Below are 14,098 nucleotides of genomic sequence, written 5' to 3' on the forward strand. Positions count from 1 at the left end.
GACGCTGTGACAAGACCAAAAGGAGGGCTGGGAGCGATGGTTCATGCCTATAATTCCAGCACTTTGGGAGGCCGAGGTGGGCAGATCACCTGATGTCAGGAGTTTGAGACCAGCCTGCCCAACATGGTGAAACCCTGTCTCTACTTAAAATACAAAAAATTAGCCAGGGATGGTGGTGGGCGCCTGTAATCCCAGCTACTCAGGAGGCTGAGGCAGGAGAATTGCTTGAACCTGGGAGGTGGAAGTTGCAGTGAGCCAAGGTCACGCCATTGCACACAGCCTGGGCAACAAGAGCAAAACTCCGTCTCAAAAAAAAAAAAAAGGAGGCAAGCAGGCCCCCCCTTGGGCCAGCTGATCACAGCTGGACAACATTCCAGCTTTGGCGATGGGGCCACCAAGACCCAGGCATCTGGGGAATTGTGTCCCCTACTGGCACAGTTGAGTGACTCGGGTGGGGACTGCAGGCTCTGGCCCTGGTCCCCTCCTGTCTGGCCACCCCTCAGGGGACACTAGGAGGGTATCGCGGCTACCAGGCTGCCTGTCGCATTTATGGAGGGCCAGTCCACCACCACCTTGTACTCAGCTGACATCTGGAAGCACATCCAGGAGGACACTGAGGGCTCAGAAAGTGCCTGGGCCCCTGTGTTCAGGTGTGAAATCAAATCTCTGAGGCCCCAGACCAGAGCCATCGTCCTTCTGCCCCCACTGGACTGAGACTCACATGCCCAGAACTGCACTTGTGGATGACGGTGGTACATCCAGGGCAGAATACACGGCAGACAGGTCAGCTGATGACAGTGTCTGCTGGCCAGGGTCAGTCCCTGACTCTCTTGTATAATGTGTAACCCAACAGTGCGTGCCCAGGGGGCTGGGGCACTCCAGACACCGGCCTAGGCCCTGGCTTGACTCAGGCCTGACCCTAAAGGAACCCGAGTAAGTGTCTCAGAGCCGGGTCCTGGATCCAAATGCCCCTAATACTTCACACACCGGCCACTATGCTGCTTCCTGAGCCACCTGCTCCCCAGGAAAAGTGACCTAATCGCTCCAGGCTGTTCTTCTCCGGAGCATCCTCTGGTACCCACCGAAGGAAGTGACCCCTGAGTCCTACTCAGCTCCTCCACTCACGGGATTTTTTTTTCTTGGCAACTAGTTCTCCCTATACCCAAAACCTATATGACAAGAGGATCCTTTTTATTAAAAAAATTTTTTTGCCAAGTGCAGCAAAAAATCCCAGCACAGGCCGGGCGTGGTGGCTCACACCTATAATCCCAGCACTTTAGGAGGCCGAGGCGGGTGGATCACGAGCTCAGGAGGTCGAGACCATCCTGGCTAACACGGTGACACCCCATCTCTACTAAAAATACAAAAAATTAGCCGGGCGTGGTGGTGGGCACCTGTAGTCCCAGCTACTCAGGAGGCTGAGGCAGGAGAATGGTGTGAACCCGGGAGGTGGAGCTTGCAGTGAGGCAAGGTCACGCCACTGCACTCCAGCCTGGGCGACAGAGCGAGACTCTGTCTCAGAAAAAAAAAAAAAAAAAAAAAATCCCAGCACTTCGGGAGTCTGTAATCCCAGCACTTTGGGAGGCCAAGGGTTTGAGACCAGCATAGCCAACATGGTGAAACCCCGTCTCTACTAAAAATACAAAAATTGGGCACGGTGGCTCACACCTATAATCCTAGCAATTTTCGAGGCCGAGGCGGGTGGATCACCTGAGGTCAGGAGTTCCAGACCAGCCTGGACAACATGGTGAAACCCCGTCTCTACAAAAAATACAAAAATTAGCCGGGCATTGGTGGTTTGTGCCTGTAGTCCCAGCTACTTGGGAGACTAAGGCTGGAGAATCACTTAAACCTGGGAGGTGGAAGTTGCAGCAAGCCAAGATTGCACCACTGCACTACAGCCTGGGCGAAGAGTGAGAATCTGTCTCAAAAAAAAAATTTTTTTTCTTTGGTCATGTGCGGTAGCTCACGCCTGTAATCCCAGCACTTTGGGAGGCCAAGGCAGGTGGATCACTTGAGGTCAGGAGTTCCAGACCAGCCTGGCCAACATGGTGAAACTCCCGTCTCTACTAAAAATACAAAAATCAGCTGGATGTGGTGGTGGGCACCTGTAATCCCAGCTACTTGGGAGACTGAGGCATGAAAATAGTTTGAACCTGGGAGGCAGAAATTGCAGTGAGCTAGGATCATGCCACTGCACTCCAGCCTGGGAGACAGAAAGAAATTCTGTCTTAAAAAAAAAAAAAAAAGGGGGGTGGTGGCAGGCACGGTGGCTCACGCCTGTAATCCCAGCACTTTGGGAGGCCAAGACAGGCGGATCACATGAGGTCAGGAGTTCGAGACCAGCCTGGCCAACATGGTGAAAACCCTGTCTCTACTAAAAACACAAAAAATTAGCCAGGCGTAGTGATGGGTGCCTATAATTCCAGCTACTCAGGAGGTTGATGCAGGAGAATTGCTTGAACCCGGGAGGTGGAGGTTGCGGTGAGCCGAGATCGCACCATTGCACTCCAGCCTGGGCAACAAGAGCGAAACTCTGTCTCAAAAAAAAAAAATTTTTTTTTTTTTTGGCCAGCGTCAATGGCTCATACCTGTAATCCCATCACTTTGGGAGGCTGAGGCAGGAGGATCACTTGAGCCCAGAAGTTTCAGACCAGCCTGGCAACATGATGGGACCCTATCTCTACATAAAATTTAAAAATTCACCAGGTGCAATTAGGCCTGGTCCCCCTCCTCTCTGGCCACTCCAATCTAAAGTCAAATTGAAAAAAAATGTTGGGGCTGGGTACGGTGGCTCACGTCTATAATCCCAGCACTGTAGGAGGCCGAGGCGGGTGGATCACTTGAGGTTAGGAGTTTGAGACCAGCCTGGCCAATATGGCGAAATCCCATCTCTACTAAAAATGCAAAAATTAGCCAGGTGTGGTGGCGGGTGCCTGTAGTACCAGGTGCTCAGGAGGCTGAGGCACGAGAATCTCTTGAACCTGGGAGGTGGAGATTGCAGTGAGCCAAGATTGCGTCACTGCACTCCAGCCTGGGCAACAGGGCGAGACTCTGTCTCAAAATAAATAAATAAATAGATAGATAAATAAATAAATAAAAATAAAAATTTTTTTTTGTGTGGAGACAGGGTCTTACTCTATTTCTCAGGATGAAGTGCAGTGGCATGATGTAGCCAGGAACTGGAGCTTCAAATTCCCAGGCCCAAGCAATCCTCCCTCCTCAACCTCCCAAGTAGCTTGGACCATAGGCAGGTGCCATCACTCCCAGCTAATTTTTAAATTAATTAATTTATTTTTGTTGTTGTTGTTTGTTTGTTTGTTTTGAGACGGAGTCTCACTGTCACCCAGGCTGGAGTGCAGCAGTGCAATCTCAGCTCACTGCAACCTCCACCTCCCAGGTTCAAGTGATTCTCCTGCCTCAGCCTCCTGAGTAGCTGGGACTATAGGCCCTCACCGCCGCGCCAGGCTAATTTTTTTTGTATTTTTAGTAGAGACGGGGTTTCACCATGTGGGCCAGGATGGTCTAGATAGAACTCTTGACCTCGTGATCTACCCGCCTCAGCCTCCCAAAGTGCTGGGATTACAGGTGTGAGCCACCACGCCCAGCCTTATTTTAATTTTTTATAGAGACAGGGTCTCACTATGTTACCCACGCTGGTCCTGAACTCCTGGCTTCAAGCAATCCTGCCTCAGCCTCCAAAAGTGCTGGGATTCCAGCCCTGAGCCACTGTTCCTCGCTGAAGGGGATTCTTTTTCAGGGCATTCTTTGTGACACACTCCTTCCCTGGGTGTGTCCTGGAATGTCCGCTGGCCACACCCAGGCCTGGTCTGGCTGTGGGGACACCCACATGCATTGTCAGCTGGGTACGAGACCGGGGTGGGCTTTGCACACAGATCCCACGACTGTATACACTCAGCCCCGTGACAGGAACTGTAGCCCATGGCCACAGCATCTCTTGCTAGAAACTTTTTCAAGAAACTTACCTCAGTACTCAAAGCCACTGCGGTCAGCAAGTGCTGAACATGCCCCAATCCCTAACCTCAGAGAAGGACACTTTCTCTTAACTCCTGTGTAAAGGGTCAGGACTGGTGTCTGGCTGCCGAAGAAACTAAACATTCAGCTTCGCTTTCCCAGGTGACATTTGCTGTATCATCTGTGATGCAGGAGATGGCAATGGCATTATTATTATTATTATTATTATTATTATTTTTGGAAATGAAGTCTCGCGCTGTTATGCTGTTGCCCAGGCTGGAGTACACAGGTGCGATCTCGGCTCACTGCAACCTCCGCCTCCCAGGCTCATGTGATTCTCCTGCCTCAGCCTCCCAAGTAGCCGGGACTACAGGCACCCAGCACCACACCCGGCTAATTTTTGTATTTTTGGTAGAGACAGGGTTTCACCATGTTGGCCAGGCTGGCCTCAAACTCCTGACTTCAAGTGATCCTCCTGCCCTGGCCTCCCAATATGCTGGGATTATAGGCGTGAGCCACTATGCCTGTCCGGCAATGGCATTTTGACCAATACAACATGGGCATCTAACTAGAATTGGGGGCACCCACACGGGTCATAATTTGGGGCCAAAGTAGAGTTTTTTTTGTTTTTTGTTTTTTTTTTTTTTGGTAAAGATGAGGTCTCACTATGTTGCCCAGGCAGGTCTCAAACTCCTGGGCTCAAGCAATCCTCCCACCTCAGCCTCTCAAAAGGCTGGGATTACAGGCATAAGCCACCGTGCCCAGCAACATTTTAAACTTTTTTTTAGAGAAAGGGTTTTGCTCTGTCACCCAGGCTGGAGTGCAGTGGCACAATTGTAGCCTACTGCAGCCTCGGCTTCCTGGGCTCAAGGGATCCTCCAGTCTCAGCCTCCAGAGTAGTTAGGACTGCAAATGCACACCGCCACACTTAGACAGTTTTTAACTAATTAATTAATTAATTTTGAGACAGAGTCTCACTCTGTCACCCAGGCTGGAGTGTAGTGGTGTGATCTCTGCTCATTGCAACTCCCCATCCCAGATTCAAGTGATTCTCCTGCCTCAGCCTCCAGAGTATCTGGGACTGCAGACACATGCCACCACGCCTGGCTAATTTTTGTATTAATATTTTTAGTAGAAATGGAGTTTTGCCATGTTGGTCAGGTTGGTCTTGAACTCCTGTCCTCAAATGATCCATCTACCTTAGCCTCCCAAAGTGCTGGGATTACAGGGGTAAGCCACCATGTCCAGCCAATTTTTAAATTATTTTTTGTACAGATGGAGTCTTGCTTTGTTGCCCAGGCTGGTCTCAAACTCCTGGCCTCAAGCGATCCTCCTCCCTCAGCCTCCCAAATTGTTAGGGGGTTACAGGCATGAGCTACTGTGCCTGACCTGGAAGTGGATTTTGAAGTGGATTTTGCAGCCTGTTTGTGTCTCCCAAGCCACAAAAGACTCTGACCTTCGTGTTTGACCAGTTCCTTGGAAGGCACCAGTCTGTGTATTAAGTGGATTATCCAAACCCAGACTGACTCCTGGCACATGGAAGATGCTTTGGGATACACTTATACTAAAAGGGTATTCATTCGTGACTGATCTGAAATCCAAATCTAATGGGGCATCCTATATTTTCAGTTGCTAAATGTGGCCACCCTAGATGCTCAATGACATCCTTGAATAAAGGAAGCTGATGAAGTTCAAACAAATAATTTTACCAGCGGGGTAAAAAAAGCTCAAAGCTCAGTGCACTTTGCGAAACAGTCATTTCCTCTTCCAGTCAGAATAAACTCCTGACTCCTCCCAGGCCCAAGTGATCAGCCACTCCCTCCTACCAGCTGGCTGGGCTGCTGTGCTCAGTCCCAACTCAGGAAGGACAAGAGTAGCTCCTGTGACCATAATGCCTGTCCACAAGCTGAGGCCCGACCCCACTCCGCCTCCTTTTTTTTTTCTTTGAAATGGAGTCTTGGTCTTTTTGCCCAGGCTAGAGTGCAGTGGCGTGATCTCGGCTCACTGCAACTTCCACCTCCCAGGCTCAAGCGATTCTCCTGCCTCAGCCTCCCAAATAGCTGGGATTACAGGCATGCACCACCACCCCCAGCTAATTTTTGTATTTTTAGTAGAGACAGGGTTTTCACCATGTTGGTGAGGCTGGTCTCAAACTCCTGACCTCATGATCCACCTGCCTCGGCCTCCCAAAGTGCTGGGATTACAGGCGTGAGCCACCGTGCCTGGCCACCCCCTTGCTTTTTAGACACAAGGTCTTGCTCTGTCACCCAGGCTGGAGTGCAGTGGCATAATCATGGCTCACTGCAGCCTTAAAACTCCTGGGCTCAAGTGATCTTCTGTCTCAGCCTCCCAAGTAGTTAGGACTATGGGTGCGTGCCACCAACGCGCCTGGCGCTGAGACCTGGATTTTTTTTTTTTTTTTTTTTTGGTGAGATAGAGTCTTGCTCCGTCGCCCAGGCTGGAGTGCAGTGGGGTGATCTTGGCTCACTGCAACCTCCGCCTTCCAGGTTCAAGCGATTCTCCTGCTTCAGCCTCCCAAGTAGCTGGGACTACAGGCGCCCGCCACCATGCCCAGCTAATTTGTGTATTTTTAGTACAGACAGGGTTTCGCTATGTTGGCCAGGCTGGTCTTGAACTCCTGACCTCGTAATCCGCCTGCCTCGGCCTCCCAAAGTGCTGGGATTACAGGCGTGAGCCACCACTCCCGGCCTGAGACCTGGATCTTAAAAAGGGCTCAGCTGGGTGTAGTCACACACCTGTAGTTCCAGTGACTTGGGAGGCTGATATAGTAGGCTAGCTTCAAGCCCAGGAGTTCAAAGTGAGACTAGCAACATAATGAGACCTCATCTCTTTTTTTTTTTTTGAGACGGAGTCTTACTGTCGCCCAGGCTGGAGTGCAGTAGTGCGATCTTGGCTCACTGCAAGCTCCGCCTCCTGGGTTCATGCCTTTCTCCTGCCTCAGCCTCCCAAGTAGCTGGGACTACAGGCGCCCTCCACCACGCCCGGCTAATTTTTTGTATTTTTAGTAGAGACGGGGTTTCACCATGTTAGCCAGGATGGTCTCAATCTCCTGATCTCGTGATCTGCCCACCTCGACCTCCCAAAGTGCTGGGATTACAGGCGTGAGCCACCGTGCCTGGCCGAGACCTCATCTCTTTAAAAAATAATAATAATAAAGTTGGCTGAGTGTGGTGGCTCACGCTTGTAATCCCAACATTTTGGGAAGCCGAGGTGACAGGATTGCTTGGGCCCAGGAGTTCAAGAGCAGCCTGGCGAACATAATAAGACTCCCATCTCTGCAAAAAAACTTAAAAATTAGCTAGGCGTGGTGGCCTGCACCTGCAGTCCCAGGTATTCGGGAGGCTGAGGTGGGAGGATCGCTTGAGCTGGGGAGGTTGAGGCTGCCGTGAGCTGTGATCACGCCACTGCACTCCAGCCTCGGCAACAGAGCAAGACCTTGTCTCTAAAATCAGAAAGAAAGGAAGAAAAGGCAAAAAGAGGGGAAAAGAAGCCAAGAGAAAGGCTTGAAATGCATGTGGATGAAAGCCCTGACCTGTATTTTAGGCTCAGTTACACTCAGATGTAACTGTGTCTGGGATGCAAAAGAGCTCAGATCCTACAGAATCTCAAGGTGAATTCTTTTCCCTGAGTAGCATAAGGCATCTTTTTCCCATCTAACACTGGGTTGGGCTCCTCCCTTCTGTATGCAAAGTGGCCACAAGTGCCCAGAATGAACTCCCTCCAGTTCAGAAATGCATTCCTTCCTGGTTAGGGAAGTCATTGTTTTGACTTAGAAGTCTTCTATACTTCAGGCGTCTAGTGTCTACCTAATACCTTTTGCCTCAGAAAAGGGTCTAATCCCACTTAATTACAGGAAGATTTGCTGTTAGGTTTTTGACCTAGAGATCTAAAAAGGCCTGGCTGAAAGAGTTCCTGAGCTCCATCTGGACTTAATTCCAGATTTTCTAGCCAACCAACACTAATAAAGCTATACTCTGCTCCCCACCTCTGTATAATTCAGGTGCTACCTGACTTTCTCTGGTGAAGCAGCAGGAGTATTTAGGCCAACCTGTTGGTTTGGCTGTGTCTGTTTCTCTCTGGAAATAGACAATGACTTTTTCTTTTTTTTTCTTTTTTTTTGAGACAGAGTCTCACTCTATCGCCCAGGCTGGAGTGTAATGGCACACTCTTGGCTCACTGCAACCTCTGCCTCCCAGGTTCAAGTGATTCTCCTGCCTCAGCCTCCTGAGTAGCTGGGATTACAGGCGCCTGCCACCGCTCCTGGCTAATTTTTGTTTTATTTATTTATTTATTTATTTATTTATTTATTTACTGAGACGGAGTCTCGCTGTCTCCCAGGCTGGATGCAGTGGCTCAATCTTGGCTCACTGCAAGCTCCACCTTGCCAGGTTCACGCCATTCTCCTGCCTCAGCCTTCCAAGTAGCTGGGACTACAGGCGCCCGTAATTTTTGTATTTTTAGTAGAGACAGGGTTTCGCCATGTTGGCCAGGCTGGTCTCGAAATCCTGACCTCAGGTGATCCGCCTGCTTCGGCCTCCCAAAGTGGAGGGATTACAGGCGTGAGCTACCACATCTGCCCAACACTGACTTTTTTTTTCTTTTTTAGTATTAAAAAATATTACATCTTTACCTTTCTGAGTGTTAAATGAAAGTAATATTAGTTAAAGCAAAGGCACCTAATAAATGTTTGTTGATTATCAAAGTGAATGACTTTGCCAAATAAAATAACAAATGTGGCCGGGCGTGGTGGCCCACACCTGTAATCCCAGCACTTTGGGAGGCCGAGGTGGGTGGATCACCTGAGGTCAGGAGTTCGAGACAAGCCTGGCTAATATAGTGAAATCTGTCTCTACTAAAAATACAACAATTAACTGGGCGTGGTGGCGGGCACCTGTAATCCCAGCTACTCGGGAGGCTGAGACAGGAGAATCACTTGAACCTGGGAGGCAGAGGTTGCAGTGAGCCAAGATCGTGCCACTGCACTCCAGCCTGGGCAACAAAGAGAGAAACTGCATCTCAAAAAATAAATAAATAAAATAAAATGAGAAATGTATTTGCATATAATAAGTGTAAATGATTTCACAGATCCTTTTAATGAATAGTATTTTATTATTATTATCTTTTTTTTTTTTTTGAGATGGAGTTTCGCTCTTGTTGCCCATGCTAGAGTGCAATTGTGCGATCTCAGCTGACCGCAACCTCTACCTCCCAGGCTCAAGCGATTCTCCTGCCTCAGCCTCCCAAGTAGCTTGGATTACAGGCATGTGCCACCATGCCTGGCTAATTTTGTATTTTTAGTAGAGATGTGGTTTCTCCATATTGGTCAGGAGGATCTCAAATTCCCAATCTCAGGTGATTCGCCCACCTCGGCCTCCCAAAGTGCTGGGATTACAGGGGTGAGCCACTGCTCCCAGAGAGTATTTCATTCTTAACAGTTCTTTAACTGCTATCAAAATATTGGTCTCAAAGTACTTTAAGGCACCGAAATGAGGCACACATAACATATCATCAACACGCTGAAATGTCATGAAAAAAATTATACTGAGAGACGTATATAAAATAAGATTTTTTTTCTTTTCTTTTTTTTTTTTTGAGACAGAGTCTTGCTCTGTCGCCCAGGGTGGAGTGCAGTGGCGCAATCTCAGCTCACTGCAAGCTCCGCCTCTCCGGTTCGCGCCATTCTCCTGCCTCAGCCTCCGGAGTAGCTGGGACTACAGGCCCCCGCCACCACGCCCTGCTAATTCTTTTTTTGTATTTTTAGTAGAGATGGGGTTTCACCGTGTTAGTCAGGATGGTCTCGATCTCCTGACCTCATGATCCGCCCGCCTCAGCCTCCCACAGTGCTGGGATTACAGGCGTGAGCCACCGCTCCCGACCCAAGATTATTTTTTTAAACTGAAAAAATGTATAGTAATTAGCCAATAAACCAGAATCTGTAACATTAGATATATATATATATATATATATATATATATATATATTTTTTTTTTTTTTTTTTTTTTTCTGAGGCAGAGTTTTGCTCTGTTGCCAGGCTGCAGTGCAGTGGTGCGATCTCGGCTCACTGCAACCTCCGCCTCCTGGTTTCAAGTGATTCTCCTGCCTCAGCCTCCCAAGTAGCTGGGACTACAGGCGCGCGCCAAGCCCAGCTACTTTTTTTTTTTTTTGAGACGAAGTTTTGCGTTTTGCTCTTGTTGCCCAGGCTAGGAGTGCAATGGCGTGATCTCGGCTCATTGCAACCTCTGCCTCCCGGGTTCAAGCGATTCTCCTGCCTCAGCCTCCCGTGTAGCTGGGATTATAGGCATGTGCCACCATGCCCGGCTAATTTTATATATATATTTTTAATAGAGACAGGGTTTCTCCATGTTGGTCAGGCTGATCTTGAACTCCCGACCTCAGGTGATAGGCCCACCTCAGCCTCCCAAAGTGCTGGGATTACAAGCGTGAGCCACCGCGCCCGGCCAATTTTTGTATTTTTAGTAGAGACAGTTTTCACTATGTTGGCCAGGATGGTCTCAATCTCTTGACCTAATGATCTGCCGGCCTCAGCCTCTCAAAGTGCTGGGGTTACAGGCGTAAGCCACCGCATCCTGCCTAGACACTGACTTTTTCAACACATTTTCCCTGGAAGAACCAAGACCAATTCTGATGGGCTTCCCAAAGGATGCAGGTTGTAATGGATTAACAGTTAACATATGTGAACCTGAAAGTGCTTGGCAAATCCAAATAAATAATTATGTTTTCTTTTTTGGGGTATGGGGGGACAAGGTCTCACTCTGGCCAGGCTGGAGTGTAGTGGCACTATCATAGCTCACTGCAGCCTCAAATTCCTGGACTCACGTGATCTCCCTGCCTCAGCCTCCTGAATAGCTGAGACTACAGACATGCACCACCACGCCCAGCTAAATTTTTTATTTTTTGTGGAGACAAAGTCTCACCATGTTGCCCAGGCTGGTCTCGAACTCCCAGGCTCAAGCAATTTTAAAGTGCTAGGATTACAGGTGTGAGTAGCTGCACCCAGCCCCAAATGAATTATGCAGTCCGATAATCTTAGGGGGTAATGATGGAGGGCACCTTGCTTTGTGCACCTGAACCGCCACTGTCATTGACACCAGAGTGCTTTAGCTCTTCTGCTTATTACCCTTCCCACTGGTATTAATTAGCCATCATTCCTCATTGCCAGTGGGCACTGCTTCCTTTGTCCAAGGGTACAGCATCAACAGGAGGTCTCACAGGCTAGCACCAGGGAACCCTCACTTTTCTAGCTACCACTGAGGCTCCGCCTCCCTTGTCGCTTGTGGAGTGGCCTGGCTCCGTTCCCATTTCCCTATTTGGATGTGAATGTCACTTAGCCAGTTTGCCCACATGATTTCCCAGAGCCAGGAAGGGAAACGCCTTGGTGCAGAGATGCAATCACAGCTACCACCAAGGAAAAGAAGGCACATCCTTGGCGATTCTGTCACGTGGTATCTCTTTCTTCTTTCTTTCTTTTTTTTTTTTTTTTTTTTGTTGTTGTTCTTGTAGGTTGTTTGCTCTGTTTGGTTTGTTTTTGAGAAGGAGTTTTGCTCTTGTCGCCCAGGCTGGAGTGCAATGGCGCGATCTCGGCTCACTGCAACCTCCTTCTCCCGGGTTCTAGTGATTCTCCTGCCTCAATCTCCTGAGTAGCTGGGATTACAGGTGCCTGCCACCACGCCCAGCTAATTTTTTGTTTGTTTGTTTTGAGACGGAGTCTCGGTCTGTCGCCCAAGCTGGAGTGCAGTGGCGCCATCTGGGCTCACTGCAAGCTCCGCCTCCTGGGTTCACCCCATTCTCCTGCCTCAGCCTCCTGAGTAGCTGGGACTACAGGCGCCCGACACCACGCCCGGCTAATTTTTTGTAGTTTTAGTAGAGACGGGGTTTCACCGTGTTAGCCAGGATGGTCTCGATCTCCTGACCTTGTGATCCGCCCGCCTCGGCCTCCCAAAGTGCTAGGATTATAGGCATGAGCCACTGCGCCCGGCAGATGCCTGGCTAATTTTTGTATTTTTAGTGGAGACGGGGTTTCATCATGTTGGCCAGGCTGGTCTTGAGCTCCTGACCTCAGGTGATCTATCTGCCTCGGCCTCTCAAAGTGCTGGGATTACAGGCATGAGCCCCTGCACCCGGCCACTTACAGCTGAATCCTAAACTTGTATTGTCTGAATCTAAAATTGGGCCCATGTGCAGGAATGGTGACATGAAGGGAGGAGAGGTCTATGCCCTGTTGAGTCCTTGTGCAAAGCGGAACCATATTAAGAACCTAAAACTTAATATGTTAATATGAGTGCAGTGGCTCACGCCTGTAATCCCAGCACTTTGGAAGGCCAAGGCAGGCGGATCACGAGGTTACGAGCTCAAGACTAGCTTGGCCAACATTGTGAAACCCCGTCTCTACTAAAAATACAAAAATTAGGTTCATGCCTGTAATCCCAGCTATTAAGGAGGCTGAGGCACGAGAATTGTTTTAACCTGGGAAGCAGAGGCTGCAGTGAGCCGAGATCACGTGATTGCACTCCAGCCTGGGTGATAGTGAGAGACTGCGACTCAAAAAAACAAAAAGGTCGGGCGTGGTGGCTCACACCTGTAATCCCAGCACTTTGGGAGGCTGAGGCAGGCAGATCATGAGGTCAGGAGTTCAAGACCAGCCTGGCCAACATGATGAAACCTCATCTCTACTAAAAGTACAAAAAATTATCTGGGTGTGGTGGCGGGTGTCTGTAATCACAGCTACTCGGGAGGCTGAGGCAGAAGAATCGCTTGAACCCGGGAGGCAGAGGTTGCAGTGAGCTGAGATTGCGACATTGTACTCCAGCCTGGGCAACAAGAGCGAAACTCCGTCTCAAAATAATAATAATAATAATAATAATTAGCCGGGCGTGGTGGCATGTGCCTGTAGTCCCAGCTGCTTGAGAGGCTGAGGCACGAGAATCGCCTGAACCTGGGAGACAGAGAATGCAGTGAGCTGAGACATGACACTGCACTCCAGCCTGGGCAACAGAATGAGATTCTGTTTCCAAAAAAAAAAAAAAAACAACAAATCAGAACATCAGTCTCTAAGGATTGCACTGAGAATTGTGAGCTCAAAGTGTCCACAGTGCCTGGTACACAGTAGAACACAGAAAATTTCAGTTTCATTCCAGTCTCTGGGATTCTTTCTGAGAGCAGGAATTTAGCCTTATTCATTTAAGTAATCCCTCAGTGCTCTGCACATGACTTCTTTATAGTTGTTGAATTGAACCAGGATCAAAGAGCAGCTCATTGTCCAGCCTCTTCACTTCATACATGAGAAACTGAGCAGCACAGAGGGCAACTGTAACTCATCCACATCCCACTTGTTTTGTTTGTTTGTTTGTTTGTTTGTTTTTGAGACGGAGTCTCTCTCTGTTGCCCAGGCTGGAGTGCAGGGCCGCGATCTTGGCTCACTGCAACCTCTGCCTCCCAGGTTCAAGCGATTCTCCTGCCTCAGCCTCCCGAGTAGCTGAGACTACAGGCACGTGCCAGGACGCCTGGCTAATTTTTTGTATTTTTAGTAGAGATGGGGTTTCACCGTGTTAACCAGGACGGTCTCAATCTCCTAACCTCATGATCCGCCCGCCTCGGGCTCCCAAAGTGCTGGGATTACAGGCATGAGCCACCGCATCCGGCCATCCCACTTGTATTTTATGGCTGGATCTTTTTTTTTTCCTGAGATGGAGTTTCACTCTTATCGCCCACGCTGGAGTGCAATGGCGCGATCTCGGCTCACTAAAACCTCCAGGGTAGCTGGGATTCCCAGCTTCCCGAGTAGGTGGGATTACAGGCACATGCCACCACGTTTGGCTAATTTTGTATTTTTAGCAGAGACGGGGTTTCTCCATGTTAGTCAACCTGGTCTTGAATTCTCAACCTCAGGTGATCCGCCCGCCTCAGCTTCCCAAAGTGTTGGAATTACAGGCATGAGCCACCATGCCCAGCCTTTCTTTTTTTTCCTGAGACATAGTCTTGCTCTGTCGCCCAGAGCTGAAGTGCAATGATATGATATTGGCTCACTGCAACCTCCGCCTCCTGGGTTCAAGCAATTCTCCTGCCTCAGCCTCCTGAGTAGCTG

The sequence above is a fragment of the Pan troglodytes genome, chromosome 20 (assembly GCF_028858775.2).
Source record: "Pan troglodytes isolate AG18354 chromosome 20, NHGRI_mPanTro3-v2.0_pri, whole genome shotgun sequence".
Lineage (NCBI taxonomy): Eukaryota > Metazoa > Chordata > Mammalia > Primates > Hominidae > Pan > Pan troglodytes.